The following is a 22,123-nucleotide window of genomic DNA, read 5'->3' on the forward strand; positions in this document are numbered from 1 at the left end:
CACTTCTTTTTAACAAAGGCACATTCTCATTCATAAAATGGAAATGACCATACTTATTAATACATAGGTAGTGAGCATCAACAAGGGATCTATGAGATTAAATATAAGGACACGTGTTTCTACATGTGCGGTGCCATGTTAAGAAGAGGTGCTCCCCTGAAAACCACCACATTGATAGGAATAGTACAAAAACTGCCCAATTCTCCTGGTGAAGTATCTAAATCTGGACTTGTCAACAATTTTCCCCCATAGAAAATCGAGCTGTATTCCCCAGGCAAGTCATTACATCTTTTTGTGCCAAATTGTTTTCATCTTTTAAATGACCCAGTAATCCCACTTTGGGCAATATACATAAGGGAATAATCCAAGAGGAAAAAAGAACGCAGTTTGTTCAGAGATGTTATTCATAGTGCTATTTCTAGCTCTTTATATATCCCTCTATTATAGCACTTATCTCACTGTGCTGTAATTATCCACTCCCAAACGCCTCCAAATTATCTCTGAATCCATCCCCAGCACCTAGGACAATGCCTGGCATACAGTAAGAACTCAATAAATGTGTGGTGACTAAATGAATGGTCAATAGGAGAGAAATTTTCAAAGAAACTGAAGTGAGCAAAAACAAAACATTGTTTGTAAGAGATGTTGTTAAAAAAAAAGTTTACCAAAAAAAAAAAAAAAAATTTAAAGCCCTGACAACTATAGACTGCAAACTATTTGAAGAGGACTTTGTGAAGCTTCAGGAATGAATCTCAGATGAGTCTGTCTATGATCTCTGAGCATCTCCAGGCTTAGGCAGAGTGCAGTATTAAATTGCCATGAGACATGTACTAAGTCATTTCGGCCTAGTGCATTCCCTGTGACTCAGCCTCTATCACCCAACTTCTCTGAGGCCAGTTTCTCCACTGAAAACTGGAGTATTCACAGGAAAGCCCAGCCCATTAAAAGGAATTACAGGAAAGAGGCAAGGGCCAGCAAGTGTGAATTCAAACTCAAATAAAAGAAAAGGGCTGGGGGTGCCCATGGACGAGGGTCCCCAAGGCAAAGTAGGGCTTTGAAGCACCAGGTCTTCCGGGCCGCCACCAAGCCTTCTAAATCCATCTGACAGGGCGGCTGAAGGCTCTTCACCACAGAGTTTATGCGAGGCAGTAGTCTCTACAAGAACAGAGCACACATCAAAGGGAAACACTATGTTAAATATGGCCCATAAAGTCAGCATCACTCTGGATGTTCTCTATTCTTGATGAGAAAGAATGCTTTATACAAATACCCAGACAGAGCAAAGGAAGCAGCATGTCCTGCCGGGCTCACTGTGGAGCTCGCTGTGCTGTGGAGCTCCCGCAGCCCTCAGCCAGGAAGTCAGAGGCAGGAAGCCACTGCCCTCCAGTCCTTGGCCAGAAGCTCCAGGCTAGACATCAAAGCAGAGAGTACTCAGAACCTCCTAGTCCAAACCAGCTGCCAGGCTGTGAACCCCTACTGTGCCTCCATGGAAGTCTCTCAGATTCCTGCCACTTGAACCTGACATTTCTCTGGAGGAGACTGGTCTTGACATCCTGGAGACGATCTCTCGGAAGCATGTCCTGAGCAAATCTGCTCGCTTCTCTCTGGTCCCACTCGGACCCCCCTAATCACTGTGACCCTGGGCTGTTGCTTGCTTCTACTCCTGGCAATGCACTTCCCCCACGGCAGCTAGAGTGATGCTGGTAAATGTAACTCCGATGCCTTCCAGCACTCGACTCAGGTCCAAGCCCTTCTTGAGCTCACTGACACATCCCAGCCCCTGCCTCGCCCTCATCCCATGCTTCCCCCACTGCAGCCCACCCTCCTGGCATACTGGGCTCCTCTGTTCTTCAAATACAAACTCATTCCCACTCCACGGACCTGGTATTGGCCCTGCCCTCTCCCCCTTGACTTGCCCATGGCTGGCTCCCCGGCATTCAGAGCTCAACTTAAACATCATCCCCTCCTCCACTCCCTCACAGGCAGGGCATCCTCCGTGAACCCTCCTCAGCATTACTTATCACTCTCTGCTGTTTACATGTTCATCTATCATCCGCCTCCTCCACATATCTCTCTAGAATGTAAGTTCCAAGGGATCTTTGTTTTGTGTCTTTTTCTTCATTCAAACCCAGTACTGGATCCATGCCCAGAACAGTATGAGGCACATAAGTGGGAACCCAATAAAGATTTAATACAATTTGATGAATGTAGATGAATGCATGCCACAGATGACAGAAACCTTAAAGGCTGCTTAAAGGCAGTAGGCGAGTACTGTGGCTAACATCCTGGATTACCGATGCTGGCACTTAGGAGATATAGGAGTCTAGGTGAACTTTCCCACTTCTCTAGCCCTTATTTTTCTCAAGTAAAAAGGGCACACCAGCACCTGCCTTGTGGGAGTACTGGGAGAACAAAAGGAGATAAACCATGTGGAATGCCTTGAGCAGAAGAAACCTTTGCTGTCATCAACTGCAGCCCCATCTTCCAGGAAGGAAAATTGAGATTCAGAAAGGTGCATGCATCTTTGCCCAAGTTAGACACTGAATCAGCAGCAGAGTCAGGTGAGAAGATCCCACCTTTAGTGTCTTTCCATAAAATTAACAAAAATATCTGACAACATGTCACTCATTTATATATTCTGCCTTGTTCCAGAAAGAATCTGAACTACCTGACAAAAGATGTACATAGCTCATGATTTTTTTTTTTAAGTAAGAAAACTGGGAAGGGAGATGGGGAAATAAAGTGAAGGAAAAGGACAAGGGTTACAAAAGATAAGGGCCATACGTCTCATACCATTTGCTAGATGTAGGCTTCACATGTGGCTCTGAGTTACCCAGAGGCCAATATAAACCAGAGGAAAATATCTGTGTACATATGGTCCCTGGAAATACTTGGTTACTGAAATGTCACAACACTATGTGAGAAGGTATTGCCATCCAGGAGAGAATCACCCTGGTTTTTCATACTCTTGCCATCTGAATTCCACTAACTGCTTCCTCCTGGGTCACATGCACTCTGAAGCCACATGACCTGGGTTCAAATCCCAGCTCCACTACTGCCTGAGTGATGCTGGGCAACTTACTTATTAAAGCCTCAAAGTCTCAGGTTCTTCCACTATAAAACTGAGATAAGAAATAACACCTACATGGATAAATGAAATGTGCTGTATATATACAACTTATTTTACTATTCAGCCATAAAAAGGAAGGACATTATGACACATGCTACAATATGAATGAATCCTGAAGACATTATGCTGCGTGAAATAAGCCAGTCACAAAAGGACAAATACTGTAGGATTCCACTTCTGCAAAGATATCTAGAGAAGTCAAATCCACGGAGACAAACAGAAGGATGGTTGTCAGGAGCTGGGGGAGGGGAGAATGAAAAGTAAATGTTTAATGGATACAAAGTTTCAGTCCACAAGATAAAAAGCATTCTGGAGACTGATTGACCAACATAAGACTGTACTGAACACTACTGAGCTGTACACTCAAAAATGGTCAAGACAGTAAAAACGGTTATGTGTATTCAACCAAAATCAAAAACAATTAAAAATTGAGCCAACTCAATCACTTGGCTGTACAGTAGAAATTAACACAACATCGTAAAACAACTATACTTCAATGAGATAAAATTTTTAAAAAAAATAAATACATACCGAAAAATAGTACCTACTCACAGGTAGCTATTGTGGAGAATCAGTGTAGGTCAGGTGCTCAGCCTGGTGCTCGGCACTCAGGGAGCAGTCAGTGCACCTCAGTTCTCCCTGTTTGTAGGGATAGTATTCCCATTGGTACTATCAACCCTAACCTCTCAGTGCCCATCGACCACGTCACAAAGGGAAAACATCCCAAGCCATCAGGCTTCAAGGTGGCTTCCTCCCACCTGGTGAACAGAGCCTACAAACCAGGCCCATGTACAAGTGGGAAGGAGGAAACAGGGTGCCTGCGTGTCCCTGGGAGTCCCAGGCCAGTCCCCACCTCCCCAGTGCTTCAGAGAAGCTTAGAGAACTGCTTCCCCTCCCTTTCTCACTCACCACACAGACTCAGGTCTCGAGCACTTCCTCCTCTCTATTATGATCTGCCACCTAATGCCATCGACATCAAAGTGCTTCTCCAAAACACATCTCGAACATCTTTCCTGCGTTAGAGGAGGGTCCCCAAGCTGATCAGAAACTAATCTGACTGCAAAGAGTTACTCTTTATGGCTCTGTAGCATCTGGGGGACTGTAACAGGGTGGTGCCCTCTTGGTCTCTGTCAAATGCTGCTGTCACATCAAAGAAAGCTAAAGAAGTTTGTGTGTATGTGTGTGTGTGTCTAAAATCTATTGAAAGTCAGCACTCACCTGTGGTGGGGAATTACACTCCAAAATTCTTACAGCTTTAAGAATACTGGTAGAGGCTAAAATGGAAAGCCCTGATCAGTTTCTTTCAAGGCCCGTGCAGAATTTCAGTGCCACAGAAGAAATAGAAATAAAGGCATTCGCTATTCAGTTCCTCCTCTTGGACAAGCTATCATCCTCTTTCAGGAAAAAGAGAATCAGGCAACAAAGCAGATCAGAAGGAAGCAGCTCACATTCAAACCATATTCACATGACTGAAAGCAGAGAAAGGTAAGTAGAAATCAAAGAAGGAAAAAAAAGTGAACTTTTTAAAACCAACTAAGACAGGGCTCTAAGTCTATGTAACATAATTAAAAGAGATCTGACCTGGGAGAACTTGGTTCCAGTTGTCAGTTTCTCACAAATGAAATCAGTAAGTGTGGGCACCTCTGGCATGTTGAGTTCTAATTTCCTTATCTGCAAAATGGGCATCTTCTCCGCCTCTGCCTAAGGGACAGCTTCAGTGCAGTGGAAGAAGAACTGAGAGTGAAAAGATGTGTATTCTAATCTCCCTAACCAGCCATGTACTTGGGAGGCAGGTGAGCCCCTGGGCCTCCCCTGCCCACCATCACCCTGTAAAATGAAACAGATCAATAAAATCGTGCCTAAGATGCCTTCCAGCTCTGACAGTCCATCACATTTACACAGTGTCCCGCACACCAGGCATCTGCTGCAGACTGGACGGCATGCCAGTGCTCTACAGCAACCTTTTGCGTACTCTTAAGTCCAACCATAGCTCTGCTTTTTCAAGATAAAATTAGCCCTCCCCAAAGGTTAACAAACATCCCCTCTGGCCTGTTGCTCTAGTCCCAACTGTCGGACAATGACAGCACTCCCAAATTATCCTTCTCCCCAGCTTAACCTAGGCCTCAGGTAGAAGGTACAGCTGTCTAATTTTTAATATATGAATAGAATTTCTCCTTAGTCGGAGTGCATCTCTAGATCCCACTGTGAGAAGTACTCCCCTGGGGAAGCACCCGTCCACTCCCCAAATGAAAGCAGCCACATTCCCAGCCGCGTCCCATCACCGCCCAAGCCAGCCAGCCCTCGGACTCTGAGCCCTGGGTCTGCGGGCACAGATGCCACTGGCTCTGGCAGTACTGATGTACTCACGCGCCGTCAGGCCCCACAGGCAGCCGGCCCTCCACTGGCACTCACTCTGTCTCACACACCCTGAGTCCCACTGCAAGGAGGTGGTCCCCAGGCCCGAGGGGAAGGGCTGAAACACTCTCTCCTTGGCTCCCAGAACAAGGGTCAAAGGAATGGAGGGGGAGGGGGAGGGGGGAGGGGGCGACTTTGTTTCTGGAAACAAGAATTCAAATCCTGCTTCTCCTAAACCCTGAGTCACCTCCTTCCCTTCCAATAGATCAGTGTGGTGGGTAAACATTTCCATATATGGAGAAGCAGCCTGGAGGATGTCAGAAAAATCACCCTTCTCGCCTCTGGCACTTGAAGAACATGCCCCACTAAAGACAGAATTCCTTACTGGGAGTGAATGATTAACCCCCAAAGAAGTAGTCTTAGCTGTTCCATAGGCTCTCCTATTACAGGAAAAAGGCTCTCCTGCCAGGACAGGGAAGTGGCTGGGTTGAAAGGCTTTAAGTTCATCTCAGGAATGGGGCCACCTAGAATACAAGTACATTTATCAAGTTAACTTATTAATTTGTGTGAAGGGCAGTTGTTCGGCAGGGGTCGGGGAGGTTTGCATCTGAAGAGATCATCAAAAACCCAGCTTGCAGCTCTTTTGATGGCAGGTGAGTCCCCAAACAACCCTTACACCCCAATTCCTAACTCCCTTGGGCTGCGAGTCTTCTTGGGAACTTAGTTTTGCATGAGTTCTTCATAGAAAAAAGACACCAGGCAAGAAGACACAGGAAAAAAACTAGACTTCCAGGAGAACACCGGGGGAGAGGGACATAAGGGTGACATGCCCAATTTAATTGGTAAGAGTAATTGGTTTGTAAGAGTAATTCCAATCCAAGGTCCTGAAAAGTATCTGATGACTAAATGGGGCCAGTGAAGTCAATTAGGGATGAATCTGATCTGAAATGACTCCAGACTGAATTAGGAGAAAAGAAAGAGAGATGAGATGCTGGGGAAATGGCACTATGGGGAAGTTGGTGTCTGCTCAGAGAAGGAATCCATGTCTTGGCTTCCCAGAGGTTCTACTCCTTAGCATGATCTTGCCCTACTGTTGGCTGTAAAGACTTTCTGTAAGTCAGATGAGCCATTGTTCAGAATTATCACCCACTTACTGGCTTTTGGGCCTTCAGTATGAGGCTGCTTGTACTCATATCCAGGCAACCATCAAGCAATAAACAGCACTGGCCAGGGAACGAGAGGACCCAAGCCTCACACCCAGATCAGTCACTCCTTCCCACTTTGCACAAATTCATTCTCCTGCACTATATATTCTCTCACCTACAAGCTGAATAGACATCCCCAAATTGTCCAACTATGTCAGATCTAAAAGCAGCTTCTACTAGCCTATCGAAATAATCCTGATGTTTATTTTGATTACTTGCTTTCTATTTTTGCAAGCATGCCCAAGTACCTGAAAAATGGCAAATATTTCTTATTTTTTGCATATTTAATGAATGAACACAAACATAAGTGATAAGTAAACGAGGTAAGGCAACAGGATCGGAAAACCTGCCACATGTCAGAACCAGAACTTAGCATAGAATTCTTGCCACTGCAATACTCCCAGGAGGGCCCAGAAGTAGGCCTGAAGAGGGTAAGGAGATGTCCCTCACTTGTAACTGAGACTAAACCAACCATTAGACTTGGTGGTTCTGCAGAAAGACTGTCATCTTTTCAGGAGCTCAGAGTTCCTGCCAATATCCCAACAGGAACATTTCAGCAGAGGAAAGAGATATCCCATGGAAAATATTTATAGCTGCCCAAGAATGGCCTGAGAACTCTGAAAACCAGGGAGCAAGGAGGCAGCCACCAGGATAGGAATGAAAATCAGAATGAAAGGTCTGTAACTACCCTCCATTCTTCCAGTAGCATTTGGAGATGGGTTTCCATATTCACAAAGCAACCCTTCATTCTTTAATGTAGATGTGTCTTTCTTCCTCTTGACCCCTGAGAACCACTGGCTCTGGGATCTTAGGTGAAGAAAAGACCATAAAGGCCACTGAGCCCAGTGTCTCTCCTATTCATTGAGCCCTCTCAAGGCATCCCTAAGGTCTCCAGTGAGGTGGAGATCGGTATCTTCTGCAGCTATAAATTCCATCTTTCCAGCAGAAAGTTCTTCTTTATATGGAAATAAACATGGTTCCCAGGACTTCAAACTCTGGCTCCTTATTCTGCCTCTTAGAACCATACAAACAACCTGTGTCTCTGTCTGTCTCATAGGCTTGGAATTTTTGTAATTGAATATGGACTTAGAAATAAAGTTATCCAAGATCTCACTCTTCAATCCCCTGGGCTGCCTCCTGACCATATCACACCACTAACTCCTAAAGTATTTGTTGCCAACTTGAGAGCCATCTTTTCTGGGTTTTTCCAATAAGTGTTAATGCGAAGCAGCCCATTCTGCACGAGAAAAGAGAGAAAACAGACTTTGAGGTCAGTTCCTCATCCACCTCAACGCCATCAGCCACACCACATTTCCACCCTTTGTGGACGAAGCTCAGGAATGCAGATCCTGTCCCCAGCTCCCCGCTCCTGCTCTCCAGTCTGGCCGACCTAAAACTGTCTCCAGGATACAGGACTGTTCCAAGGAACACTGAGAGCAAGCTCTGTAAGAAAAGAGGACCTTGCCAACACCAGCGCTCTCAGGATAACAAAGCGGCCTGCAGGCAGGGCACCAGGGCCAATGTGCTGATCACAGGGCTGGGAGCTCGTGATCCCTGACAACCGCCAACACCATTTTAGACCTCAGTGTCCTTACACAATAGGGGGAAAAATGCTCTTTTCTGCCACTGTTCTGACGTGGCACTCTTTGAATTCAAGGTACTTGTGATAATGATGCCTCACATTATCACATGCTTTACTGTTTAGTAAGTGCTTTTCCAGACAGTCTCATTTCATCATTACTGACAACTATCCCTGGAGGGTTATACCCATTGTAGTGATACGAAAAGTGAGGCTAAGTAAGATGTAAGTATACTCCAAAGATCACACCAACAGCAAGTAGTGAAAAGGATGTTGATTTGAATCGGACTATTTATAATTACTGTTCTAAATTCTTCTACATACAAAATGTACGACTTCTGGCCAACTGCTTAACTTTTCTAAACCTCAGTTTACAGGCTGAAAATTAGAGATGAAAATAGCCCCTCTGTCTACCACTCAGGGCAGTAATAAGAATCAAATGAGATAATGTGAGCAAAACCCTCTGGAAAATGCGTACACGTTACCAAAGTGTAGAGGATTATTGTGATTACTTGTCAATGACTGTGCATTCCACTATAAACACAAAAAAGCACTGAGGTCATTCTCAAGACAAAGACACAGCAAGGCTCTGGGAATTGAAGGGAAATGATTCGATGTCCTTTCAGGGTTCTGTCTATACACTACTCACTCATGCAGTTGAAACTCAGCAGCAACTGTCAGATTTTCAACCGCCACATCACAAACATCTACAGGACAACTCAAGACCAACTCGCCCCTTTTGGCTACAAGCAAATGATAGAGATGGGCACTAGGAAGACCCCAAGCCCCATTCAGAGCCTCAGTTCCGAAAACGTGACCTGTGATGTTTTCCTTGGAGAAGTTGTTACAAACACAGGCTCCAGTCTCTCCTCAACGAGACCATGGGGAAATAAACGTATGGTACGGAGCTATTTACCAGACAGCACTAAGGAAGCTCCCAAGCATGAATTAATCAAGAGTACAGGATATTTCAAGTTGCAGATTCCAAAAGAAATCTCCAGCCCATTAAACCTCTGGCCCAGTTCACAGAGGCTCAGCCTGGTATGCTGGCAGCCCAGGCTGCAGAGAAGCCCATTTCCATTCCAGAGGTCCCGCTGCAGGTAACCGGGGCCAGAGGGCATGCAAGAGGCTCTGAGAGGACAGGTGGGGTCTGGCTACCTTCAGGCCTTCCCCAAAGTCATCAGGATTCTATTCCATTCCTGCAAAGATCCAAGTCATGCACATCATTTATGGAGGGCCCAGATCATCCCCAGAAATCCATTCCCAAGGCTGATGCACACACAGCTCAATAATTGTTTTCTGGATTTGCATTTTATCATCTGCTTCTTTGTGATTAATGTTGGAGGAAGGCACTCGGTTAATTTGTTGCATAGATGTGTGACTCCTACCCTGAGCATGTGCCTGCATCTTCAGGGATGCTACAAAAAGGGACTCTGAGATGCAGACAAGTTCAAGGAGCTCACAAGCATGGAAGAGAAAGGCTAACCATAATACAGGACAAGAGACTTAAGAACGGTCCCCCTCGATGGGAGAGACAGATATCTGGGCCAGCTACTAAAAGCGGGTAGGACAGGAAAAGGGGGAGGCCAGAGATGTACCTCCTTGATAAGCAGCTCTACATTTTTACCAGTGAGACAGGCAATACCTGGTATAGCAGGGAAGAAAGAGATCAAATTAGAAAACCTCGAAGATAATCTATTTAGGATCTCTGTTCTCAGAAGCAAGGTATTTAAATTTTCCTAAGCCTCAGTCTTCTCATCTATAAAATAGGAAAGAATATTTTTACCCACCTAATAAGGTTTTTATGAGAATTAACACCTAAGTGGCTTAGCAGAGTACAACAATAAATACTATGTTATGATCACTACATCTATAAATATATGTGTGTCCACAGATTTAAAAAAAACAAGTAGCACTGCATCCAGGGCAAAAAAGATGTTCAACAAGTGGCAGAAGTCCATCTCTTTCCTTCCTTGCTCTCATGAACATCTCCACCTACACAAACAATATGATGACAACAAAGGGCTAAAGGGAGGAACATATTTCCTGTCCCGAATTCCCTACACCTCATCTTTGAAAATATTACATCTTGTCTCTGGGAACTTTGAAACCCATGGCCATCTCAGGCCTCCAAGGATGTCAACCAAGATATTCAGGTTGGAAAAGGTGAGTTTGGGAAACCACTGACCCAGATCACTGGCATAGGACAAAGCATCAGACTTGGCATCCTAGCACCTGGCTTCCACACCGACCAGCTGGGTGACCTGAGAAATCCCATCTACTCTCTGAACCTCAAGTTCCTTATTTGTAAAGTAAGGATGAGAACAATCCCACCTTCTACCTCCTCATGATGCTATATAGAACCAGGGAGTTAATGCGTGTGAAAACTCTTGACAGGTTCACAGCTCTAAATTTATACAACTATTATCATTTTTATTATAACCTAAAATAAAAAGCTGAGCCACTGAAAAAAATAACTTAGAATGCCCCCCAAACTTGAGAATCATCCCACCTTGAGGTCCCTGCTCCAACTACAAAATTCCCTATCTCTCTCCTGAGTTTTGCCCCAGGTTCCCTGAACATTCTGAAGGTGCTGCCAAGTAAACCCCCAATTTCATCATGACTTTCCCAGGTGACCCCTCACCAGTGCTCTGAACTGCACAAAAAATAATGTCCAGTTTCCCTCAGGACAGCACTCAGGGCCTCCTGCATGGGGCCCCAACCCATCTTTCCAATCACATCTCCCATGATATTGTCATTGAGGATACCACGCAAGAGTATGCTCCCAGTTCCTCCCAACTCTAAGATTTAGCCATGCTTCCCTCTAGACCTGTGCCTGCAAATCTAAGTGCAAGCTCTCTTGACTGTAACATGGGGAAAAGGAGCCCCGGGAGTGTTCTGTGATCCGGGTGTAGGCAGCAGTGTCTTCACTGCCCCATCCTTTCTCTTAAAGATGGTCCCACCAATTACAGGTCCATAACATCCACATTACAGAAATATTTCTGTATTTCTTCACAGTCAACAAAGCTTTTCACATGCTGCACCTTTTTAAACACTTAATGTAAGATATGACCATGACACCCATTTTATTAACCAGGAACCTGAGAGTCCAGAATATAGTCAATAGCTAAGCTGATAACCAAGCACAGGTTAGCACCAGAGTCCAGACACACTACACTCTCCCGCAGGAGATGAATGCAATTGAAACCCTGCTATAAAAAAGTGCCGACCTCCCAGCCAGCTCACTGCATGGCCCTGGGAACATGGCTTTCCTTCTTGGAGCCACAAAATGAGGGCTCTGAGGTCATCCCACATATCTGCACACCCCTTTCTCTTTCCCTTTCATCAGATTTCAGAAATGCAGCCTTAGAGGGGAATTAACAAGGGTAACCTCTTATGTCTTTGGTCAGTTCCATCCCAAGCTTTCCCTCCCAAACTCCCACGCCCATCCCACAAGAAGGAACAGGGACTGACCCCAGTGTCAATAAGCCACCAGGACTCTACAGGACGGCTCAGGGAGCGCCGTGTGGTAGCATCACCACACAGACAGCAGGCTGCTCCCGAAAACAACTGCAGTCATGGTCACAGTGTGTGAACCTTGTCAGCAGATTGCTGGCTTGATTGGCGATTTTTAATAAGCTCAAGATGCACAAGCATTAATGCGGACTGCGCAGTATGCATCTTACATGGCCTGTAGGCTTCACGAGGGAGGGCAATGGAAGAATCCCTCTCCTTCAAGATTCTGAAGACTCTAGCTTCTCTCTTTAGCATGGGCAACTACAACTGCTGCCTGACCACAGCACTCGCGTCTGGATCCACATCCAGACTTCTGGGTACCATGCCGCCATCGCTGTGTGTTTTCCTAAAGCTCAAATGCTGACTGCCAGGCTCTCCTAGGACCACAGGAACCTAGATCTGGCAAAACTCAAGGGGCAACCGGTCCAACTCCTGTGCACAACTTGTACGGTACATTTGTTCATTCAAAAGCATCACTGCTGCTGCTGCTGCTGCTAAGTCGCTTCAGTCGTGTCCGACTCTGTGCGACCCCATAGACGGCAGCCCACCAGGCTCCCCCGTCCCTGGGATTCTCCGGTATCTCTTTAATCCACAGCAATAAGATGAAGCTAGGTTTCTGCTCTTGAGAACCCTGCACCAATAGCTTCGATGGTTTCTAAATGGCCACAGAATAAGTCCAAGTGCCTTATCTAATACCTCAAGCTTCTCAATAACTCAGATTCAATCTTCTCTTTCCACCACAAACTCCCTCCCAATGCCACTCAGCACATATTCTTTGCCTTATTCGGACTGAATTCTTAGCTTCTGTTGCCTATGCTTCACCTGCTACCCTTTTCCAAGCCAATATCAAATAAAGATAACCTACACATCCTTCAAAGCCTACTGGTAGTTCTCAGCTGGAACAAGATCAATCTTTAAAGAAAGGCCGTCATTTCCAGTGTCTCATGGGTTACCGAATATCTCTGGGTCTGATCACTAAAGGACAATGGTGGTCTGGCCTCCAGCACTGACATGACAGAAAACACTGCACCATGTCCACAAAGCCCCTAACGTGATGCACCGCCCCCGTCAGCCTGCATGAAACCGCCCTTGCTTCTCAGTCCAGCCAGAAGTCTCTCTCCTCTGGCTGCTCAGCCTGCTATCTAGGACATGGATCGTGGCCTTCCTTGTACTGTTCTCACTATGCACTTGACAAATTCTCTTTCCAGGGAGGGCTCCCAATGGGAGAATCTGTGACTTATCTCTGCCCACAGTGCCAAATCTAGCACAGCACCAGGCTCACAGTAAGTGTTTAATAAACATTTATGCACAAATTATGTAAACAAGACAACTGTCCAGGGCATTACTCTCAGGAGGAGATTAAAATGAGCTGGAAAATTACAAATCAACCACTGCTGTCAATACTAAGGAGAATTCATTTCAGACACTGGACAAATGACCTGTTTTGAGGGATATTAAGTATATCAGGTATATTAATGCTATTCATTTTATTTAAATAAAATATTAAGTAGAACACTCTATCAGTTATAGTATTAGAATTAGTTGTACATATTAAATATTTGGGGATAATAACCTTGGGTATTTTGAAATGATAGTCAGTGGTTAATACACTTTCTCAATTGGCTCCAAGTTCCCTTACCCCCTCTGAAGGGCCTTCCTGTGCCACAGAAAAAGACAGCCAAAAACTACATTTCCCATACTCCCTTGAAACTAGTAGATCAGATTCCAGGAATAAGATGTACTTTTGTGAGACTTAGAAGGTGGAAGAGAGGCTAAAGTCTCCTACTGGTATTTCATCGGGCAAGCAACACCCTGGAATCATGAGTCAAAGTGTCATTCCACTTGATAATGGAGTACTGCCAATAAGCATGAGGATATTGAGAAAAGTAACAGCGGTCTCCGTAGGGGCTTCCTAATCCCATCTTCCTTCTCCCTGGATTGTGACTACGGAATAAATTCTTAAATTCCACTTCTTCTGGCTCCCACTGTTCCAACCGTTCCAACAATTCTGTTAGCATCTCTTTCTGTGAATTAATCCCTTTCCATTTAAAGTATGTGAAATGTCCTTCCTGCACTTAAGCCTGATACACACGAGAAGGGGGGAAAAAATAGATCAGTTAATTGACCATCCATTTATCTATTTCTGATCTTCTCGAGATCTATGTCTGTCTATACCTAATCCTTCTCTTTTGCCTCTGTGAAGGGAAAAAAACACCTCACTTCAGTGCAATGAGCTAAACAGACCAAAGGGAAATACGCAACAGGTGTCATTAACTAGCTTAGGATCAAGAGAAACTCTACTGATATAAAATGAAGTACATTTATGGCACAATTACTGACTCTTCCCTGAGAACTCTTTTGACTTGACCTCTTTGTTTTCCAGATCTGCTGCTGAATCCTTCTGTATCTCAAAGGCATACCGGCTACACACCTGGCCATCTGCTCTGGCAGCCCAAGAGAGGAGGCCTCCAGAAAGGTCCGTTCTGTCCTTGCTTCCTTATTTGTCAAATGTACGTGCATGCTCAGTCACTCAGTCGTGTCTGACCTTTGTGACCCCATGGACTGTAGCCTGCCAGGCTCCTCTGTCCATGGCAAGAAAACTGGAGTGGTTTGCCATTTCCTTCTCCAGGGGATCTTCCTGACCCAGGGATGGAACCCTTGCCTCCTGCATTGGCAGGCAGATTCGTTCACTGAACCACCTGGGTTCTCCAGGGATAGCAATAGACTAACCTTCCTCACGGTTTGTTTAGAGGATCGGTGGATCACTATGAACAAACGAGCTGCAAGAGTGACTGGCACACAATGACTGTTTACTAAGAATCACCCAGAGTGTGACCTAGGGGCAATCTTAGGGCCAGGTCTAAGCCCTGTTTTACAAATGGGGAGACTGAGACTCAGATTCTGTAACTCTCCCAAGGTCAGGCGGCTAATAAGCGAGGGGTGGGGGCAGAATCCAAACCCTGCTGCGTGGCCTCCCAACAAATCCACAGCTCTGCACCTCAGCGTCCTGCTTCCTAATATGCATACCTAACAGACAAAGGTACTAAACGGGAAAAGGAAAGGCAGTCCAGACATAACGGGGCTGCACCTTGGGAGCTCTCTGGGTATCAGAGGATGATAAAGCCAATGTCATAAGCCCTGCCCTTCAGCACAGTCAGCTCCTGTGGGTAAAATTAGCTCAGCTCTGCTCCAGTGCTGCCTGGAGCCCCGAGGCAAAACTCACCCTAGGCACAGCACGACCTCACCTGACCCTCACTCCCAGGAAGGGTCCCTCAGGCACCTCATTAGGGCCTGGAATGACTCATTTTGCTGTTTCCAGCTCTGGCCGTTGAGGTCACCTCTCTGCTCTCCAGAAAGGCAGCTTCAAAGGAGAAGTAAAGATTAAACTTCAAGCAACCTTCCTGCATTCCTTTTTTCCTGGGCAGATCATGAGCAAAGATGGGGCGCCGGTTTGCCATGCTGGCCCTGTCCAGGGGGAAGGAGGTTCTGCTGAGTTCTAGAGTCTAGCTCAGGGCCAAAGACAGACACTGGGCCAGATGGACTCCCGAGACTACACTCCTTAGTTTACTCTGCTGCTGATGGTCCTGGTCGGGGGTCCGTCCATATTCCTATGTGCTGCAGAATGGAGCACAGTGATGATGACCACCAGGGCGTCTATCCTCTGCATCCTCCCAACCCAATGCCACCAGACTTGAAGGTGGAGCTCAAATGACACTTCGCCTGGGGCCTTCCCTGCCCCCATTCCTACCTACCTTGAATTGCCATCCAATTTCCACAATGCCTTATCTCTACCCTTTTTTACATCACTTGCACACTTATTTTGGACTTGAGGATACAGAAACGGAAAGGAAAATAACCTTTGCCCTCAAGGAAAGGCAACCAACTGCAATAAATCACAAAGATTGGGAAAGTGGGACTACTGGAGGTCAGAGGTACATTCCAAGCAGAGGTGATATCAGACCAAAGTCTTGAAAGGAACCTGTGAGCTATCCAGATAAGGTGGGAGAGGAGCGATATTTTGACAAGGAAACTGTGTTAAGTTGTGGAGGCTGCAGAGAATCCCCTGTATATTCCAGGAGCACAGGATCTCTGAGATGAGTAAGATAAGGATGAAAAGAGGCTGGGACCCAATTCCCAGTAGTCTTCTATCTTATGCAAGAGTTTTGGATTTTCACCCTCAACGAGAAAAAAATTTTAATCCTTTAAAGGATTTTAAAACAGAGATTTGGTATGAATGGATGTGTACGTTTTTCGAAAATCACTTTGGAAGAACAGAGAATGGAATGAAGGAGTGTGACAATAGAAAACAAAGGTTAGTTGAATATTACTGTAACTCTGCAGAAGAGAGATGCCGAGAGTCTGAACTGAAGCAGGGCAGCAAAAGTGGAGTGGGCAGGCAGGGTGTACTCATCTCCAGTAGGTAAATACAGGGTTTCCTTGATGGCACAGTGGTAAAGAACAAGCCTGCCAGCGCAGGAGACGCAGGTTCAATCCCTGGACCTGGAAGATTTCCTGGAAAAGGAAATGGCAACACACTCTAGTATTCTTGCCTGGGAAATCCCAGGGATGGAGGTGCCTGGTGGGCTACAGTTCATGGGGTTACAAAAGAGTCAGACACGACTGAGTGACTAAACAACAAATGGTTGAGTATGAGGAGTTACCATGGTTGATGCAAGAAGGTCTGAGGATGAATAGAAACATAGCTGAAGGGGAGGAAGCATCCAGAATGAGTCCCAATTTCCAGGCTTGATTGACTAAGTAGACAGACATTGCTATCAATCAGCAAGGTAATAATGCTATCAATAAGAGACAAAGCTAACATTAAGATTTCCAATCAGAACATTCAAAAGGCTCTGACATATGTAAGTCTGGGATTCAGGAGGTCCAAACCCAATATAACCCCCTAAGGGTCATGAGCACACAAACATAGAAGGAAGCTGAAGACAAAGCTCTGCATGTGAGTGGGGACAAGGGCCAGCAAAGAAACCATGAGGACAGATGGAGATGCAGGGGAAGAATGAAGTAAGTCAAGGAGCAAGCATGGTCAAGAATGACCATACCACAGAAGCCAGACCAGAGCAGTGCTAACAAGAAATGAACTTAGCCCCATAGACCTGGACAAGAGCTGCTTAGGTCAGACTGAAATGGGCTAAGATGCCAAAAGAAGGAGAGACAGCTATGAAGACAGAGAAGCAAAGAAGAGGCATGGCATGTTATCAGAGAAGGGTAAGTGAGTGTATGCCTTACTTCTTCCACTAGGCAATAAGCTTGAGAACAGTGCTGCCCAGGAGATGTATAATGAAAGCCACAAGTGCAATTTCTTACTTTCCAGCAGCCACCTTTCTAAAAAGCCAAGAAGGAACAGGCAAAAATAATGTTAATAATATATTTTATTTAATCCAATATACCCATATTCATTTCATAAATAATGAACACAAGATTTATTAATAAGATGTGTGTGTGTGCTAAGTCACTTCAGTCATGTCCGACTCTGCAACCCCATGGACTGTTGCCCACCAAGCCCCTCTGTCCATGGGATTTTCCAGACAAGAATATTAGAGTGGGTTGCCATGTCCTCTTTCAGGGGATCCTCCCGACCCAGGGGTCAAACCTGCATCTCTTATGTCTCCTGCGCTGGCAGGCAGGTTTTTAAACACAAGTGCCACCTAAGAAGGCAATGGCACCCCACTCCAGTCCTCTTGCCTGGAAAATCCCATGGACGGAGGAGCCTGGTAGGCTGCAGTCCAGGGGGTCGCTAAGAGTCAGACACGACTGAGCAACTTCACTTACACTTTTCACTTTCATGCATTCGAGAAGGAAATGGCAACCCACTCCAGTGTTCTTGCCTGGAGAATCCCAGGGACAGGAGAGCCGGGTGGGCTGCCGTCTATGGGGTTGCACAGAGTCTGACACAACTGAAGCGACTTAGCAGCAGTAGCAGCAGCAGCAGCCGCCACCTAAGAAGCCCATTAATACAATGTTTTACTTTTTTTATATACTAAACCTTTGAAATCTGGTAAAATTTGTATGCAGGTCAGGAAGCAACAGTTAGAACTGGACATGGAACAACAGACTGGTTCCAATAGGAAAAGGAGTTCGTCAAGGCTGTATATTGTCACCCTGTTTATTTAACTTATATGCAGAGTACATCATGAGAAACGCTGGACTGGAAGAAACACAAGCTGGAATCAAGATTGCCGGGAGAAATATCAATAACCTCAGATATGCAGATGACACCACCCTTATGGCAGAAAGTGAAGAGGAACTCAAAAGCCTCTTGATGAAAGTGAAAGTGGAGAGTGAAAAAGTTGGCTTAAAGCTCAACATTCAGAAGAGGAAGATCATGGCATCCAGTCCCACCACTTCATGGGAAATAGATGGGAAAACAGTGGAAACAGTGTCAGACTTTATTTTTCTGGGCTCCAAAATCACTATAGATGATGACTGCAGCCATGAAATTAAAAGACGCTTACTCCTTGGAAGGAAAGTTATGACCAACCTAGATAGCATATTCAAAAGCAGAGACATTACTTTGCCAACAAAGGTTCGTCTAGTCAAGGCTATGGTTTTTCCTGTGGTCATGTATGGATGTGAGAGTTGGACTGTGAAGAAGGCTCAGTGCCGAAGAATTGATGCTTTTGAACTGTGGTGTTGGAGAAGACTCTTGAGAGTCCCTTGGACTGCAAGGAGATCCAACCAGTCCATTCTGAAGGAGATTAGCCCTGGGATTTATTTGGAAGGAATGATAGTAACACTGAAACTCCAGTACTTTGGCCTCCTCATGCAAAGAGTTGAGTCATTGGAAAAGACTCTCATGCTGGGAGGGATTGGGGGCAGGAGGAGAAGGGGACGACAGAGGATGAGATGGCTGGATGGCATCACTGACTCAATGGACGTGAGTCTCAGTGAACTCTGGGAGTTGGTGATAGACAGGGAGCCCTGGCGTGCTGCGATTCATGGGGTCGCAAAGAGTCAGACACGACTGAGCGACTGATCTGACCTGATACTTATATCACACCTCAATTTGAACTGGACCACATTTTAAATCCTCAGTGGCACGTGTCATTCTGTTTCAATCAGTCAGAACACAGCATGGAAGGTGACATATTGTATTTTTTTTAATATGATAAAATGAATGGACAGGTGATGGATGAAAGGACAGATGGATGGACTGTCATAAAATTGAGAAAACTTAGTGAAGTCTCCATGGTTCTTTGCCTTTATCAACAGCACTTTAAATTTCCAGTCTTTCAGCGTATTATGACTGGGGCCTTGGGATAGCTTAATATTAATATAAACAGCATAACTTCCATTCCTTCTAAACTTCCCCTCTTCCTTAGAAATTCAAAAACACTGTCAGTCTCTCTAATTTTCTTAGAGCAAAACAACTCTGTCAAACACTGATCAGTAGACCTACCATGCACATGTATCTCAAGCAGGTTACCTTACCTCTTTGAGCCTCTGTTTTCTCCACCATAAAAATACAACGCCAACTATGCATATCTCATACGTTCATTGGAAACTCAAAATAGCAAAACACTAAAGTACTACACAGAAGCAAGGTATTCCAAGAAGTTTCCCTGTATTATAAATACATACCCTAAGCACTTAACATATTATAAACTCCAATCACACCTACATGCACAAGGAAAAAACAATTAACTGGTGGCTACATTAACATTAGTATTTTAACTTCCAACACCACTAGTCTTCCCTTCTCCCTTCAAAAATCACAGAAGATGTGATCATCAGCCTTAAGTAGAGATTTAAAAGTGCAAGCGCGGGACTAGAGTAAGCATGGGAAATGGTATGGTTGAGGGCTCCAAGGCCTTTCTACAGACGGGACACAGAAAACATCTTGCATTAGACTGACCACTTAAATGTAACAGTTAAAGTCTCCACCCAACTTCCAAGAGCAGAATGGTAATAAGTATTTGGTTCCATTCAGCTTTTTGAGCATGAGACACAGAAATACTGGGGGAGATTTGAAAAGGTGTGAAGCGGAAATGAAGATTTCAAATGGAGAGAAAAAAATTAAGATGATCAATTTGCTTCTTTAGTTGACCAGGGTCACCATCCACAAACCTGAATTAAACAAACAAAAAAAAACTTCCTTCAAAATTCTGCAGCTACCTGACCAAGAATGAGGGCCACTCACAGACCCCAGACGTGAAGGAGCTCATCTGACCATCCAGCACCTAATTTTAGTGGCGAAGAATCAATAAGAACAAGAAGACAAAGTGGAGGCCTCTGGATGGAGAAGAGGGAGTGGACAAAGCAGTGGACAGAGGGTTACCAATGGGATCACTCTGCGTGAGTGACACAGGGGAGCCTTAAACTCTGTTGGTCAGGATCCAAATCTTTTGTTGTCTCCCTGATTTGTCTAAAAGCCAAATTAAAAATTACCCACTGACTGACCCAGCCAGATAAAACTACTGGCTCACAGGTTGCAGAGTATTATACCAGGAAAAATTTTAAATACATAAACTTAGCTGTAAATGCCATCTAATGTAAACTCTGTTCTACTAGTAAAGACAAATCTTCGTTTTATTTGGTATTTCTCAGCCACACATTTTCCACAGCCAGTAAAGTTCTTCTGCAAACCAGCCATCACAGCCAGTCTCCACCCGACCACCCATGTGAACCTTTCTGTGCTGACCACACAGCAGAAGTGTCCCCACCTGCTGGGGTTTAAAGAAAAACCAGAACACAGTAGTACATCCTGACCATAGAAGACAGGGCCATTTATAAAATGGTGCTGTTGTTGTCAATTAACAAACACTTGTTATGTACCAGGCAACTTTCCAAGCATGTTACCAGTATGAACACATATAACCTTTCCAACAAGCCCTATGAAATAAGTGCTGTTATCGTATTTCCATTTTACAGACAAGAAAGCGGAGGCAAAGGCAGACACAGAGGAACACAGCGGCTGAGCTGGGAACTAAATCTAGGCCATTTGGCTCAATGCCTGGGCTCTTCCCCTCCACCCTATGCTGCCCTCAGTTGGGTCTATTTGTCTTCCTTGCTTTATTGTTGGGGGAGGGGTTCCAGAAGACAAACACTGACGGAGAGGAAGAAATATGAAGGACACATGACCAACACATTCTCTAAAGTCAAGCAACAAGAGAGGCCAAATCTTAAGCAGGAACCAAGTTACTGATTTGCTCTGAGAAAGCCCTGTCACAAGACTGGGAATATGCAGTGTCCATGAGATCATCACACTGCCTGTCACCTTCAGGAGGAGGTCTCAGGAGAGGGGAAGACAAGCCAGAGTTTCAGGGATGACAGAAGAGCCAGACTGAAGCATCACCCCCGAGACGGTCAGGCTGAGGGGACTAGAAGGCACGAACCAGGTTCCCTGTTCCCCGAGCTCTGCCAATGCTTGGAACAGGGACTCCGATCCCCATTCTGCTGATGAGAACACTGATGCCTCCAGTTTTGCTACAAGTTATAAGAAAACCACCTGTTCCTCGCAGATGTTGCTATAGTTCATGGGAGACAGCAGTGACACAGTGTAGGGGTGGGCCACTCAGGCTCTGCAGTCAGACAAATTCGAGTTCAAATCCTGTTCCTCCCACTGTATGATGCCGTGCAAGCTACCTGCTGAGTTCTGACTTCTTAACCCACGAAGTGGAGAAAGATAAAAATCCCTCCCTCCTGGGAGATTAGAGACAATGCTTGCAAAAGGCCTACATCTGGCCCAAGTCAGTGACCACCGTATTCCTTGCTTATCTGCTGTTTCAGTTACCCAAGGTCAACGTGGCTCAGAAAATTTAAACGGAAAATCCCAGAAATAAACAATTCATAGGTTTTAAATTGAGGGTCATGCTGGGAAGCATGATGAAATCTCAGGCCACTTCGCTGAATCAGGCTGAAGAGTGAATCAACCCTTCGTCCCACATATCCTGCTGCTTAGTCACTTAGTAGCTGGCTCAGTTATCAGATCTACTATCTCAGTATCAGCGTTTGTGTTCAAGTCATCCTTCTTTTATATAATAATGACCCAAAGTGCAAAAGTAGTGATGCTTGCGATTCAGATCTACCAGAAAGAATGTGTAAAGTGAAAAGGTGAAATGTTCTCCATGTAATAAAAAATAATCATTGTATGCTGAGATCGCTAAGATCTACAGGAAGAACAAATCTTCTCTACATGAAATTGTGAAGGCAAATGAAACCCATGCTAGTTTAGCTGCCACAACTCAAACTACAAAAGTTATCACTACAGTGCGTGATAAGTTCTTAGTTAAGATGGAAAAGGAATTAAATTTATACGACAAAATATTTTGAAAGAGACCACATTCACGTAACTTTTATTGCAATGTATTATTATAACTG

The 22,123-nt window shown here is 45.0% G+C and overlaps 1 protein-coding gene across 5 annotated transcripts in view; it reads right to left on the reverse strand.

Annotated features, from left to right (window-relative positions):
- LPP (LIM domain containing preferred translocation partner in lipoma) overlaps window positions 1–22,123 on the reverse strand; it is a 745,809-nt gene that overhangs the window by 682,335 nt on the left and 41,351 nt on the right. Inside the window, exon 1 of one of the 5 annotated variants that reach the window (XM_027538414.1) lies at window positions 5,543–5,623. The exons of 3 other annotated variants lie outside the window; for them this stretch is intronic. The gene's annotated coding sequence lies outside the window, so the exon portion shown is untranslated. Of the gene's footprint in view, window positions 1–5,497; window positions 5,624–22,123 lie in introns of those variants that run through there. One more of the 5 variants, XM_027538412.1, reaches the window with a different exon arrangement.

The sequence above is a fragment of the Bos indicus x Bos taurus genome, chromosome 1 (genome assembly GCF_003369695.1).
Source record: "Bos indicus x Bos taurus breed Angus x Brahman F1 hybrid chromosome 1, Bos_hybrid_MaternalHap_v2.0, whole genome shotgun sequence".
NCBI lineage: Eukaryota > Metazoa > Chordata > Mammalia > Artiodactyla > Bovidae > Bos > Bos indicus x Bos taurus.